Consider the following 12,974-nt stretch of genomic DNA (forward strand, 5'->3'; position numbering starts at 1 on the left):
TCTCTCTCTCCCTGTGTGACTATCATAAATAAATAAAAATTAAAAAAAAAAAAAAAAAAAAAGAACCCACTTTTCTGTGTCTCTTCCACCTGCTTTGTCATTTAATGCAAGACTCCCCAGGATCTGTTTGCCTTGCTTAGCAGCCTCAAAATACGATGTTTTTCCAGCGTTCTTGTTCCACACCACACCTTGCTTTACTTAGCCAGATGCTTTGCCTTAGTTAAGCTTCTTCCTGTTTATAGCAGCAGCAAAAGGCACTCAGGTACTGAAATGCACACAGAAGTGTGCTACACATGTGAGAAGCTTTTTACAGAACTGTCTGCCTACAGAGACACCTATGGTGATGTGGCCCAACCCTGCCCCCCTACTCTAGTACAGATTCTAGCCTCTGGAGATGCTCAGTTGCCCAGTGGTCAGGGTATATTTAAGTATGTTAACACATTTACTCCATGGACTATCAAGCAGCCACTAGAACAGGTAAGTGTGAAAAGAGAAATATTAAGATCACGACATATAGACGAACACTTAGAGAAAACTACTAAAAGGAGAATTTCAAATTGTTGCTGATCACAACTTTACCTAAAGTATGGCTTCATATGGACGTGGCCCATGGAAACTATGAAAGTATAACATACATACATATATATTGCAAATAAACTAAAGGAAGGAGATGATCACCTACTATTACATTCTAGAAGTCTATGGAAACAGTGATAGAGCTCTTGGCAAGCTTAAACACCTGACACTTTAAGGGGTGCCTGGGTGACCCAGTCGGTTAAACAACTGATTCTTATTTTGGCTCAGATCATAATCTCAGGGTCCTAAGATGGAGCTCCACATCAGGCTCTGACCCCAGCAGGAGTCTGCTGGATATTCTCTCTCTCCCCCCCCATCTCCCACTCACGTGCATGCATGCTTGCTCTCTCTCTCTCTCAAATAAACACATTTTAAAAACTGACACTTTAGAATCACAGAATGCTGTTACCAGAAGGAACTTTCACTCAACCTTCTGATTTTACAGATAAGTAAATTTATAACAAAAGAAATTAAGTAACTTGTCTATGACCAAACAGCTACTCACTGGCAGGATGGAGATGAGCCCCGGGACCTCCTCACTCATGAATCTGTCCTCTTTTCTATCCAGCACACTGCAAGGGATTCATACAAATAAATCAGCGACCCTCCTTATCTGAGGAGTCACCATTCAAATCCCTACATGGTTATGAGCTATCTTAAATGCTTTTCAAACACAAAAATATTTCCTAATAACCAACCATTTTGACTTGAATCCCCACTCAAAATTCCATCCTCATCTATAGCTGGCATCTACAACTGAACCTGCCTGCGAGTGAGCATCTTGTACCCCCACCAAACGACACGTATCCACTGCAAACGTTGCAAATCTTGCCCCACAAATACAGAATTCCATGAGGCTAATCGAAATGACATCAGAGAACTTTCCCAGTAACAGAAAAACAATGGCAAATGGGGGCTGAGCAGTTTGATGAGGAAACAATAATTTCAGGGAAAAATTTTAAGTCGGTAGCAAGATAGGGATTTTAAAACAGAGCGAGTTTAATATTAAAGAATCTTGAAAGTCCAAAGGAAAATTACTAAGATCGCAGGTATATCTGTAAAAGTAGCCATCTTGAAGATATGATGTGTCAAATGTGATTTAAAATTACCACAATATACAGTCATACAATTTTGTCCAAAAATTTGCTCCTCTCAAAAACACTCAACATTTGATTTTTACATTGCTCATTCTAAGAGATAGCCATGATCAAAAAGATAATCTAAGTTTTGCTAAATATGAACTAAAATAAATCTATTTCACATTTTCCAGGTTGTTTTTGTTTTTGTTTTTTGTAAAATGAAATCCCAAAGGTTCTTTTCATTAAATTATGAAACTCTGGTCCCCACTTAAGTGGATTCACTTTAAATGGCCTTTTTCTGGTTCTAATTATCCTTGGATAACAAGAACCTGCTGGAGAATCTTGAAAAGAATTTTTTAAATATAAGTCAGTAATGTGAAGGATATTTTTATATCATTTCAAGCCAAGCATACATTTTGGAACCAAGAAGTTCAGATCCAGAATATGAAATACTAGGGGGCACTGTGTTTTTATTTTGCCCCCCTCATCAAAAACAATGCATTTCATATTTTATTTTATACAAAATAAAAACAAAGGTTACAAAATCATGAATGACCAATGACTATATTCATCTCAATTCTCCAAAAGCATGTGAAGATACAACAATATATCTACTATCCTGAATTAATAAGTAAGTTTCTAGTTTTACATCCTATTGTTCTTGAACAAAACATGGAAAAAATCTTCATAAGGTTCTTAATAGGGGCTTATTTGCATATTGTGATTAGTTCTATCACCTGTAATTATCTATGGCTCTGTATAATTTGTGGTCTGAACTTCACCTGAGAACAATCAAGTTGGCTGAGTTTTCCTATGTTCAAAATATTTATTACATGAAAATAGTTAATATTCAGGGCTGTCTAACATTCACTTGGATAATGAAAGCTATTCTAGTCTCATAAAAACACAAGGCTTTATTTTAGACGCATCAATTATTCAGTAGAACATTTTCTCCTAGAAGAATAAGAGAATATTTCTTCCATTAAATAAAATTGCAATATTCTTTAATAGAAAGATATTTTTTTACTTTACTTTTCAAACCTGTAACAATACTACAAATCTAAATAATTGATGAGGGACAACTTAAAATATGTGGGATATTAAAAATTCACTTATTAGGGACTTTCCAGCTTCTGTGACCAAAATAATAAACAATTTATAATTCAGTTTGTTTACTGATCCTGTCTCAAAAGTCAAGGCTCAGATTATGATCTCCGTCTTGCTGTCAAATGTACTCTCTCTCCAATCAGCATAAATGCATAGCTCAGATTAAGATGTGACTAATTGTTCCTTCTAGGAAAGATAAGAAAGCCCTAGCGCCACAGCCACCAGAGACTGAAGAGGGACATGATGTGGAATGCCTGCCATGTTCTACTGAAGACACTTGAGTTATTTCACCACTGTGATCTAAGAATGTGAAGAATCAGCTCATTATCACCTCTCAAGTATTTGAGACTTATGCTTTCTAAGTCAGACCCTCTACAGTGGTGTCCTGCCAGGAATGGAGTGAACGTGCAGTGGGAGGGGTGTTGGCCAATATACAACTAGAAATTCAAAGGCCAGAGGAGTCCTCGCTCTAGTTCACTCAGGCAAGTTACTATCAACCTTTGGGAAGAACTCCAGTTGTTCTACAGGTCTACTGGGGTGGGGGTGGGGGGCAGTTTGGACAGGGAAGTTTGATCAAATCACAGGAAACAAGAAATCATGAATTTGGCTTCTTAATTTTGCCAACTCATGTGGAGGAAGATGTTGATTGACATTAAGGCTGCCTTTGTTCTTTTTTTTTTTTTCATTAAGACTGCCTTTAAAAGGAAGTATATTATTAGTCTTACTATCTGTCCTAAGAGATGATATGATTAAGATGATAAGAAACCAGACTCACTCTCCCTTCTCTGCTGGGCAGTTTTCCAGCCACAAGGGAGGCAGAGCCTTCCCTGCCACAGACGCAAGTGGGCTCAGAAATCCATCTGACAGTGCTCAGCCACTTCCCAACTAAGGCAAGTCACTTACCACTCCAAACCTCTTTAGTCTTCTGTAAAATGGGTATAGGAACAAACTCGTTAAGATTCTTACAGCATTCAATGTCAGGCATGCAGCACAGTGCTTGTCATAAACAAAATATCCAGGTGGTTAGTTATCATTTTTTTCTGCTATGTACATAGTGGAATAACTTTCTACTTTTGCTGAAATTTGGGGGAAAGCCCCAGTAGATGTTTTCCCTACTTAGAGCTAATCCTTTGCACCTAGAACTGTGAAGAGGAATTCATTTTCTTTTTTTCTGTGAAAATTTAGAAAACACAATACTTCAGAATGTAGCATCCCCAAATCCTTTTTCCTAACAGTTACTCTGAACAGAATAGATATGACCCATATGGTTTGGGTTTAATGATTACAAACTTTTAAGTAGGGCCAGGCACTCAAAGTGTTTTCCACATGTTAACTCAATTAAAATTCATAATAATCTGAGGTAGAACTGTCCTCATTCCCATTGTACAGATCAGGAAACTGAGACACAGAGCTGTTCAGCAACTTTGCAACCATCAGAGCCAAGCCAGGATTCACATGAGCCAGGGAGACTCCACAGTCCACACTGGACCTCTGTTTTATGTATTTATTTGGGAGATGGCGAGATGAAATACAGAGGGGAGAAGGAAAAATCAAAACCGTCTAGGAGACTCTCTTGCCTCCCTGGCACACACACATGCACTGCAAAGAAAATTTCGATTGTGAACACATCACCAAGTTCCATTCTCACTGACTGCTTCTTCAAATAAAAATGTTCACCTTCTTATTAAAAGGGCAGTAAAAAACAAACAAACAAACAAAAACACAAAAGAAAAAAAAGGGGGCAGGGAGTTCTTGGAAAAGTAGGGGAAAGGAGGAGCCTAGGCACCAAACAAGAATGGTGTCATGCAGATACAGAGAAGGAGACCAGGCAAAACTGTCATTGGAATAAAGGGTGGTCTAGACCTTACTGAAACCTAGATCCTGTGAATTTCAGACTTTTCTCCCTCTGTAGGAACAGTCCCTGAAGTATTCCTCAATATGATGTCTTCACGCGTGAGGAAAGTCAGAATAACAGTGGCTGCTACAGAAGCACACGTGGAAATACGTGGGCTTGGCCTGCACAAGTTCATTACCAACATTCATTAAATCTTCATCCATTATTATGCAGTATTCCCATTTTAGAGGCAAGCCTAAGACATAAAGTGTTTTGCCCCAAGCCAAGAAATGTATAATTGAATTTATTATATAATTGAAATTCCAGCTTCTAGATGCTCTGATGGGGCTAAGGAGTCCAGTGAGGTCCCTGAAAGACAACCATCTCCCCTGTCATGTAGAGAGACCCTTGAGAATGGTGATGGGTGACCCAGCAAGAAGGCGCACCCAGCAAGAAGATGTGTGTACCTGTATACACAAGATGGGAATAACAAAAACTAATGCATTTACTATTATGGTTACATTGCAGCTACATTGTGAGTGGTTCCCAAAATACAACTTATTTTATTTAAGAAAGAAGATGTGGTCTATGTATACAATGGAATATTACTCAGCCATTAGAAATGACAAATACTCATCATTTGCTTCGACATGGATGGACCTGGAGGGTATTATGCTGAGTGAAATAAGTCAATCGGAGAAGGACAAACATTATATGGTCTCATTCATTTGGGGAATATAAAAATTAGTGAAAGGGAATAAAAGGGAAAGGAGAGAAATGAGTGAAAATATCAGTGAGGGTGACAAAACATGAGAGACACCTAACTCTGGGAAATGAACAGGGTAGTGGAAGGGGAGGTGGGCGGGGGATTGGGGTGACTGGGTGATGGGCACTGAAGGGGACACTTGGCAGGATGAGCACTGGGTGTTATGCCATTATGAACTCCAATAAAAAATTTTAAAAAAAATTTAAAAAATATTTTATTCATGAGAGAGAGAGAGAGAGAGCACACAGAAAGCACAAGTAGGAAGAGGGACAGAATGAAAGACAGAAGTAGCCCCCCAACTGAGCATGGAGCAGGATGCAGGGCTCGATTCTGGGACCCCAGGATCATGACCTGAGCTAAGGCAGACACTTAACCAATCAAGCCACCCAGGTGCCCCTCAAAATACAATCTAATGCTTCCTTAATATAACCCAAGGAAAAAAGAAAAACTAAAGAAGGATTTGGAATTTGTGGGAAACCTGGATGTGAAAGATTGACACAGTAACCCATGTGTAATTTGGGAAGGTAAATGAGCTTAATGCCTCCCATGAGAAAACCCTGCTGTCTCATTCCATGCCTTATTCCAAAAAGGGGGCACATTTTGAAGGAAAATAAATCCCATATTTTGTATTAAAAAAAAAAAGTCTAGGTGGCTGGGTGCAGACTATGGGAAGCTCATGCATAAAAACAAATTAAAAATTGCTTAAAGTTTTCTTCAAGCTCCTTTTCAGAATCAAGAAATGGCCTAAGGGGCGACAAGGTGGTGAAGCCGGATGCCTGATGTGGCTGCACCTGTTTAAGCAAATAAGAGACAGTCTGACTGAAAAAGCACGCTCATCAAATGACACTGTAAAACTATGTATTTTAACATGCTCAAAAGACAAATCTGAACAACTGGTCGACAGGCTGGATTTAACCCGGCCCTTTTCTTTGTCTGAGAGCTGAACCAAAGAATGGATTTTAATAATTGAACCACTGCTGTACAGTCACTATATTTTTCATGATAGCTCAGGACTTGGTGAGGCCAAACTGACAGATTTTTTTCAGCAAGATTTGCTAAAATTTTTAGTGAGTGGTATTAATGGGGAAAGTGGGGATGCCAGATACAGATGAGGCCCCATCCCCAGGCAAGAGGGTGGCAGGCAGCTCAGGTCCAGGCCCCAGCTCACCTGAGAGTCCCTACAGGCCATGCTGTCAAGGCATCATGGGCTGGTGAGAATGGTAAGCTCTGACAAAAACAATCCCAACACACTGAACAGTAGTTTAGATTCTAAACCCTCCCTTTAGACAAATTTGTAAGGAACTGGAAAGTGATTTTCAAGGCTTACTCAAAACTACTTGGCTCTGGCTTACTGAGGAAAGCTGAGGGAAGACAGGTTTCCAAACTCAGGGTGGAATTCGCTATTTTTCTTCAAAGAGGAAAAAGATGACACAAGAGTAAAGATATAGATGAAGTAAATTAATTCATCTAAAATAAAGAGGGGCTCAAAATGCAGGTTACTTTAGCAGATATTTTGCCAAGACATATCTGTTCATGGCATAAGACAAAACTGTTGAAATCAAAACAGAGCTTAAGAGTTAGATGAAGATGGTGCTTGAGAGAATGCTGAAGTCTCTAGCTTTGTTCACATGTGATAGAAATTCATGATAAAACAAAGATCATCATCAGTCAGTTGTTCACTGAGAAAGTCCTTTGATGAGTATTTCCCCGAAAACACTCTAAGCTACCGTGCTATCCCAGGGACACCCTCTCACCAAGAAGGCACACAAAATCTTTCCGTCAACAGGAATCTGAAAATGTCACAGGAAGGATTCTGGGCATTTCCCCCCCACTCGGGGAATCCCCACCCACAGCTCCTAAAGCAGTGAAGAAAGTCGTATCATCTCCATTATTTGTGTGGGACAGTCCGTGGTTGCTTGCCGTGCCCCCACAGTCCCAGCATGAGTTCATATACGGCTACTCAGGTACTTGAATAAAACCACGTTTGAGAAGTTCTGAGTTTAGCTCACCTGACTACCTCAAGGAGGAGGAAGGAGACAAGCAGGAGGTACAGCTGGTACTGCCACTTCCTGTCGTGTGCACTCCAGGCCTGCCCCAGCCCCAACACAACACAGGAGGACCCATTAGTAATATGAAGGTTCTGTCTACCTTTTCACCTGGGAATCCTTCTTCTCTCCCCATTGTCATGCCCCACCCTCCTCTTACTGCAAGGACAGGACTGGCATGGTGCCCCACTCCCCTGTCCACAGCAATGGGCATATGACCCAGGCCAAAGGAATGCCTTTCATAAGACCTGACTTAGCAACAGTAGAAAAAAGAGGGTCTCCTTCTGTCTTTCTGGGTCAAAGCAGTAAGGGCTCCTGTAGCCATCTTTCAGACCCAAGAGAAAATAACACCAACATACAGAGTGTTACTTGAGGCCCCACAAAAGCCAGCTTCACCCTTGCATTTCCCTAATATATAAGTCAACAAATTCTATGTTCGGCTTAAGCTACTTTCAAGTTGGGATGGGGAGGGGGATGTGCAAGCCCCAATTTTCCTCAAGAAAACTGTTCCCTTTTAAAATTTTTTTAAAAGATATTATTTATTTATTCATGAGAGACACACAGAGAGAGGCAGAGACATAGGCAAAGGGCAAAGCAGGCTCCCTGCAAGGAGCCTGATGCAGGACTCAATCTCAGGACCCCAGGATCATGACCTGAGAGCCAAAGGCAGATGCTCAACCACTGAGCCACCCAGGTGCCCCTGTTGCCTTTTTTAATAGAAAAAAGAAAAACTTTGCGTCTAATAATATACTCAGTTACCATTTCTGGTAAAAAATAAAAGATTCCTCATTTGGACAGGAAATAATTTGTCACAAATACATTCATAAAACAGCCCCCTTATTATTTGCAGAAATCTGTTCTCACATGACACTTGAAATCTTATTCGTAAATAGTTTAATTGTAATGTTCCAAGTTATTCTTTAATATGTTGTGATGCTCCGACACATCTGAAGGATCACATCAAATACTTATTAAAGAATTGTATCATGTCAGACAGGACAGGGTAGCATTTAAAAACTTAGTCACAGAAAAACTTGTATAAAGGACAAAGTATATTTTACTCTGCATAAAGGTTCCATCAGAATAAGAAAAGCCACTTAAAGGAAAAACTCCACACACATCAGCACAACCAAAGGTCTAAATGCAGCATTTATGGGGGGAGCGGGGGTGGTGCCGGGGCAGAGATGCTGACTTCCCTGCTGGCTACTGCAAAAGATGAGCTCCAGCCAGGTCCACCTTGCAGCTCCCCACTGCAGGCTGGGGGCTTCTGCACTCACCAGGCGATTCGTGCGGCCACAGCCAGAACGGCAAGTTAGCTCAGGCCACACGTCGATGAAGGTTATCAGAGTGGTAGAAATGATCAATGAGGTTATTCCATTTCATAAATAAGGCAACTCTCTGAAAAGGATCAGGTTCAAAATGACACGAAAATAAATCCCTAAACTGACAAAGCTCACAGACCTTTGATCTTTTATGATTTTCAAACATATTGTCCAAGGCCAATCTGCTCACCAGACATGTCACCTCCTCATGAAGTTGCCTCTGGGCTGCTCCTCTTCCTCGTACAAAGCCCCAACTTCCGACTCACTGCTGACGCGGACACCTTCCTTTTGCACATCTGCCTCCTAGGATGGGCCTCAAACTCTAGAACAGGGATGGGGTCCCTGGGCCAGATTCTAATGGAACTTGACAGGCTGCCTAACAATGAATATTTGTAAAATTAATATAACGTATTTCCTTTTGCTTTGTTGTAAAAACAAATAAAAATGAAGAAAATTATTTTAAAAAAACTTGCATATTAGGTTCTCAGTAAAGACATTCCAAAAATTTGAGAGAGCCCAATGTAGGCTTAGGGGTAATGTGAAAAAATCTAGGCATTTGTTCTTGATACAAGAGAAAGTTTAGTTTTTGATAAAAGGAAAAAAAATTCTAACTTTAACAGATATTGATTCTTCCCGCATTTTCATGGTTTTTCATCAGTATTCTTAAATTTCTCCGGGTTCAGTTATTTGAGGTTCCCTCCCAACATGATTTGAAGGTAACTCGGGTCAATTCAGGGTCAAATACCAGAAACTGGGCATGTCTGCACCTCTTCTCCATGGGCTGGCCTCGCTGAGAGAGAACTGTCGGCCCTCCAGCCATCTCTGCCACCTGTTGTCAGAAAACCGCCTCTTGAAAATCACATCTTTCACCCCAAATGCATTCCTCTTCTCCACTCATGTGCTGTCCATTCATGACAAGTGAAGCGGGGAAAGAGCAGGAGGACAGAACACAGGCCCCTCTGTCAGCGAGTCCTCCAAATGCACTCCAGCAGCCCCCGGGGCCCTGGGCTCAGAACAAAGACCCCAGCGTGGGGCCAGTGGGGGCAGACACGGAGACCTAGGCAGGCGACTTCTGCTAAGTCAGTGGCCTCAAAGGGGTAGAGAAACCCTAGTGGGGAATCCCTGGATGGACCTGCAGGTAATAGTGCCCTGCAACATGGGGACACAGGGTATTTCTTGTCCCATCTGGAATTCCTCAATAGCCCCGAGAAATTATCCAGTCAGTGGTGACAGCAAAGCCCTCACTGTGAGGTGACTAGTAGGTGCGTTTGTGAACTGTATATTTATTGCTGCTGACTGAATGCTTGTGTCACCCCAAATTTGTGTGTTGAAGCCTAATTCCCCTGTGTGATGGTATTTGGAGGGAATTAGTTCAGAAGGGTAGAACCCTCATGAATGATCCCCTTAAAAAGGAGAACCCGGAGAGCTCCATCCCCACCCATCTCTGTGAGGTGAGGGCACAGCATAAAGATAGCCATCTCTGAATAGGAAGAGGGCCTGAAGCAGATGAGGAATGTACCAGCACCTTATCTTGGACTTCCGAGCTTCCAGAGATACAAAAAATCAATGTGTCTACTAAATAGTCTGGTATTGTGTTAGAGCCACCCAGACAGAATAAGACATTTATTCACCTGGAAATGCACTGGTCTATCCTGCTTCTGTGGCTCGGATCCCCAGCCTGCCACCCCAAAAACTGCAATCACTCTTTCTCAGCCAAATCTGAGATTTCCCCTTAAGGTTTCTAAGTCCATGGAGCTATATCCCTAGCATTTGATGTAGCGTAAGTGTGTGTTCACTTAGTAACTGAGCGCGCACTAGAAGTGTGACATAAAATAGACTGTTTTACAATACGTTTGAAATGCTTATTCCATTTCTTTCTCCCTAGAAGACATTATATTTTCTTACATTCTTTTTTTTTAATCTCCCAAAGCATCTAACACAGGTCCTCATGTCAAGTGGGTTCTCAATTATTTGTCCACAAATACCTTTAAAGTTTAATTTCTCAGGTTATTGTTCATTTCCCCCAATTGTTCCCCTCATCCACAACCAAGTCAATCATTTACTGGCAAAATTGAAAAATTAACTATTGTTTACTTTCACTTGAGGGAGTGTGGGAAGGACAATCCTAGAAAGTCTTCAAATAAGAAAGCCAGGATAAAAGATACAAAAACTTAACATTATTCTGGGGGTATGATCATTCATTCACAAAACACATTCAACTTTGGAGGAACCGTGACAAACCCATCACCTCTGTCCCCAAGGACTCGCAATGGACAAATGCACGCTCTGAAGATACAGGTGCCAGGAGGGCCAATCCCACGTCTGTGGTCAAAGGTGGCCGAAGTCAGAAAAGCTGTCCTACATCAGAGGAAGTTCATGGACACAAACAGTCACCCAGAGGAACAGAAGAGCCAAGCAGACCCCAATGGCTCATCTTGCTCCCTCCTCTGACTAGCATAAAATGCGAACAGCTGCCACTTGACAGGATTGTTGTCAACACCTCTAGCACAGTGCCTGGTACTCAGTACCTGAGCAATTACTGCCACTCCCTCCACTCTTCTCTTGAGCCAAATGACCAGGAGAAACACACACATGCAAAGCATAAAATCCTTCTCAGCACAATCTAATGGGCCCAGGTCACCAAGGAATGTGGGAACAGAAAGGGAGGAGTGAGACAGGTGGAAAGGAGGGGGATTACATGAACAGAATGTAAGCTCCAGCTTACACTGAATTGGGGCAGAACTAGGAGCTATGGTGTGCTCCACACTTAACCCTCCCCCCACCCCCACCCCTCCACCCCCGTCATTCAAGTAATTATTCCATTTCACTGTTCCATTCATCATCATTTCTTCCATCAGGAAGGCTAAGCCAGAGAGATTCAAGACCTAACCTCTGAAAACAAAAGACATGCACAGGGACCTTCCACCATCCAGGGGTGGAAGGAGGGTACACTAACTCTAACTTTTAATACATTAAAAAAAAAAAAAAAAAACACACACACTATCACTCACTTATGCACAGATTTTTACATTTGAACTGAGATGCTTGCAATGGATCTGTTTAAACCACATAAATGTGGTGCCAGTTTTTAAATTTTTATTATCTTTTGAAATGCAAAGGGGGTAGAAATGAGAACTCCACAATTATATTTTTGAATATAGGTAATATAAATCACAAAATGCTAGAAGTGCATTTATCCCTGGATATTGGTAATTAAAGGAAAATTGGGGGAGGGGGGGACATTTTCTCCTTAAATTTGCAACTCTCCCAAAAAGATTTTGCAGTACAGCCAAAGATAATGTAGGCTGCATAATATTAATGATCAAAAGGAAAAGGCGATGAATGGCAGGCTACATTATGCCTGCTTAAGGATATTCATGTCCTAATCCCTGGAACCTGTGAACATTATCTAATATGGCAAGGACTCTGCCAGTGTGATAAACTTTAGAATCTTGAGATGGGGAAATTATCCTGCATTATCTGGATGGGCCCAACATAATCCCCAGTGTCCTTTTTTTTTTTTTTTTAACAGAATCCCAACTTTTTTTTTTTTTAAGATGTTATTTATTTATTCATGAGAGACAGAGAAAGAGGCAGAGACATGATGCAAGACTCAATCCCAGGACCCCAGGATCACACCCTGGGCCAAAGGTAGATGCTCAACAGCTGAGCCACCCAGGCGTCCCTCTCCAGTGTCCTTTAAAGGAAGGAGGCCAAGAGAGCCTGACTCCAGAGGAAAAGGTGGGAACAGAGACTGAAGTGATATGCTTTGAAAATGCAGTACAAGCGAAGGAATGCAGGCAGACACTAGAAGCTGAAAAGACAAGGAAACAGATCTTCTTAGGAGCCTCCAGGATCAATGGGCCCTGCTGGTGCCTTGATTTCAGCCCTGTGAGCCTCATTTTGGACTCTTGACCTCCAGGACTATAAGAGAAATCTGTGTTAAGTCTGTGGCAATTTGTTACAGTGGCAACAGGAAACTATAGTATGATTGTTGGATTCCAAATTGTTTGATCATAAAGCTAGTTGAAAAAGAATAATTATAAGTTTTCATACTTAAATATGTAAACTTCTATGTCTGACCTAATAAGTGCTGGGTGCCCTTTCTCTTTGCAAATGCTAGAGCTCTGGTGGCATTCCAGATCATGACCCCCCATCATTATCATACTCAAGAAGTAAGTGGAAATCTGTATTCTACTTTTATTCTATTACAAAAGTATGTTTTCTTGAATCTTATAGTACATT

The 12,974-nt window shown here is 41.2% G+C and overlaps 1 protein-coding gene across 19 annotated transcripts in view; it reads right to left on the minus strand.

The window, feature by feature from the left end:
- Window positions 1–12,974, minus strand: part of SVIL (supervillin) — a 231,753-nt gene that overhangs the window by 193,999 nt on the left and 24,780 nt on the right. The window contains exon 1 of one of the 19 annotated variants that reach the window (XM_055334467.1): window positions 8,920–8,936. The exons of 17 other annotated variants lie outside the window; for them this stretch is intronic. The gene's annotated coding sequence lies outside the window, so the exon portion shown is untranslated. Of the gene's footprint in view, window positions 1–1,081; window positions 1,125–8,919; window positions 8,937–12,974 lie in introns of those variants that run through there. One more of the 19 variants, XM_055334466.1, reaches the window with a different exon arrangement.

Source organism: Nyctereutes procyonoides, unplaced genomic scaffold (genome assembly GCF_905146905.1).
Source record: "Nyctereutes procyonoides isolate TBG_1078 unplaced genomic scaffold, NYPRO_anot_genome, whole genome shotgun sequence".
NCBI lineage: Eukaryota > Metazoa > Chordata > Mammalia > Carnivora > Canidae > Nyctereutes > Nyctereutes procyonoides.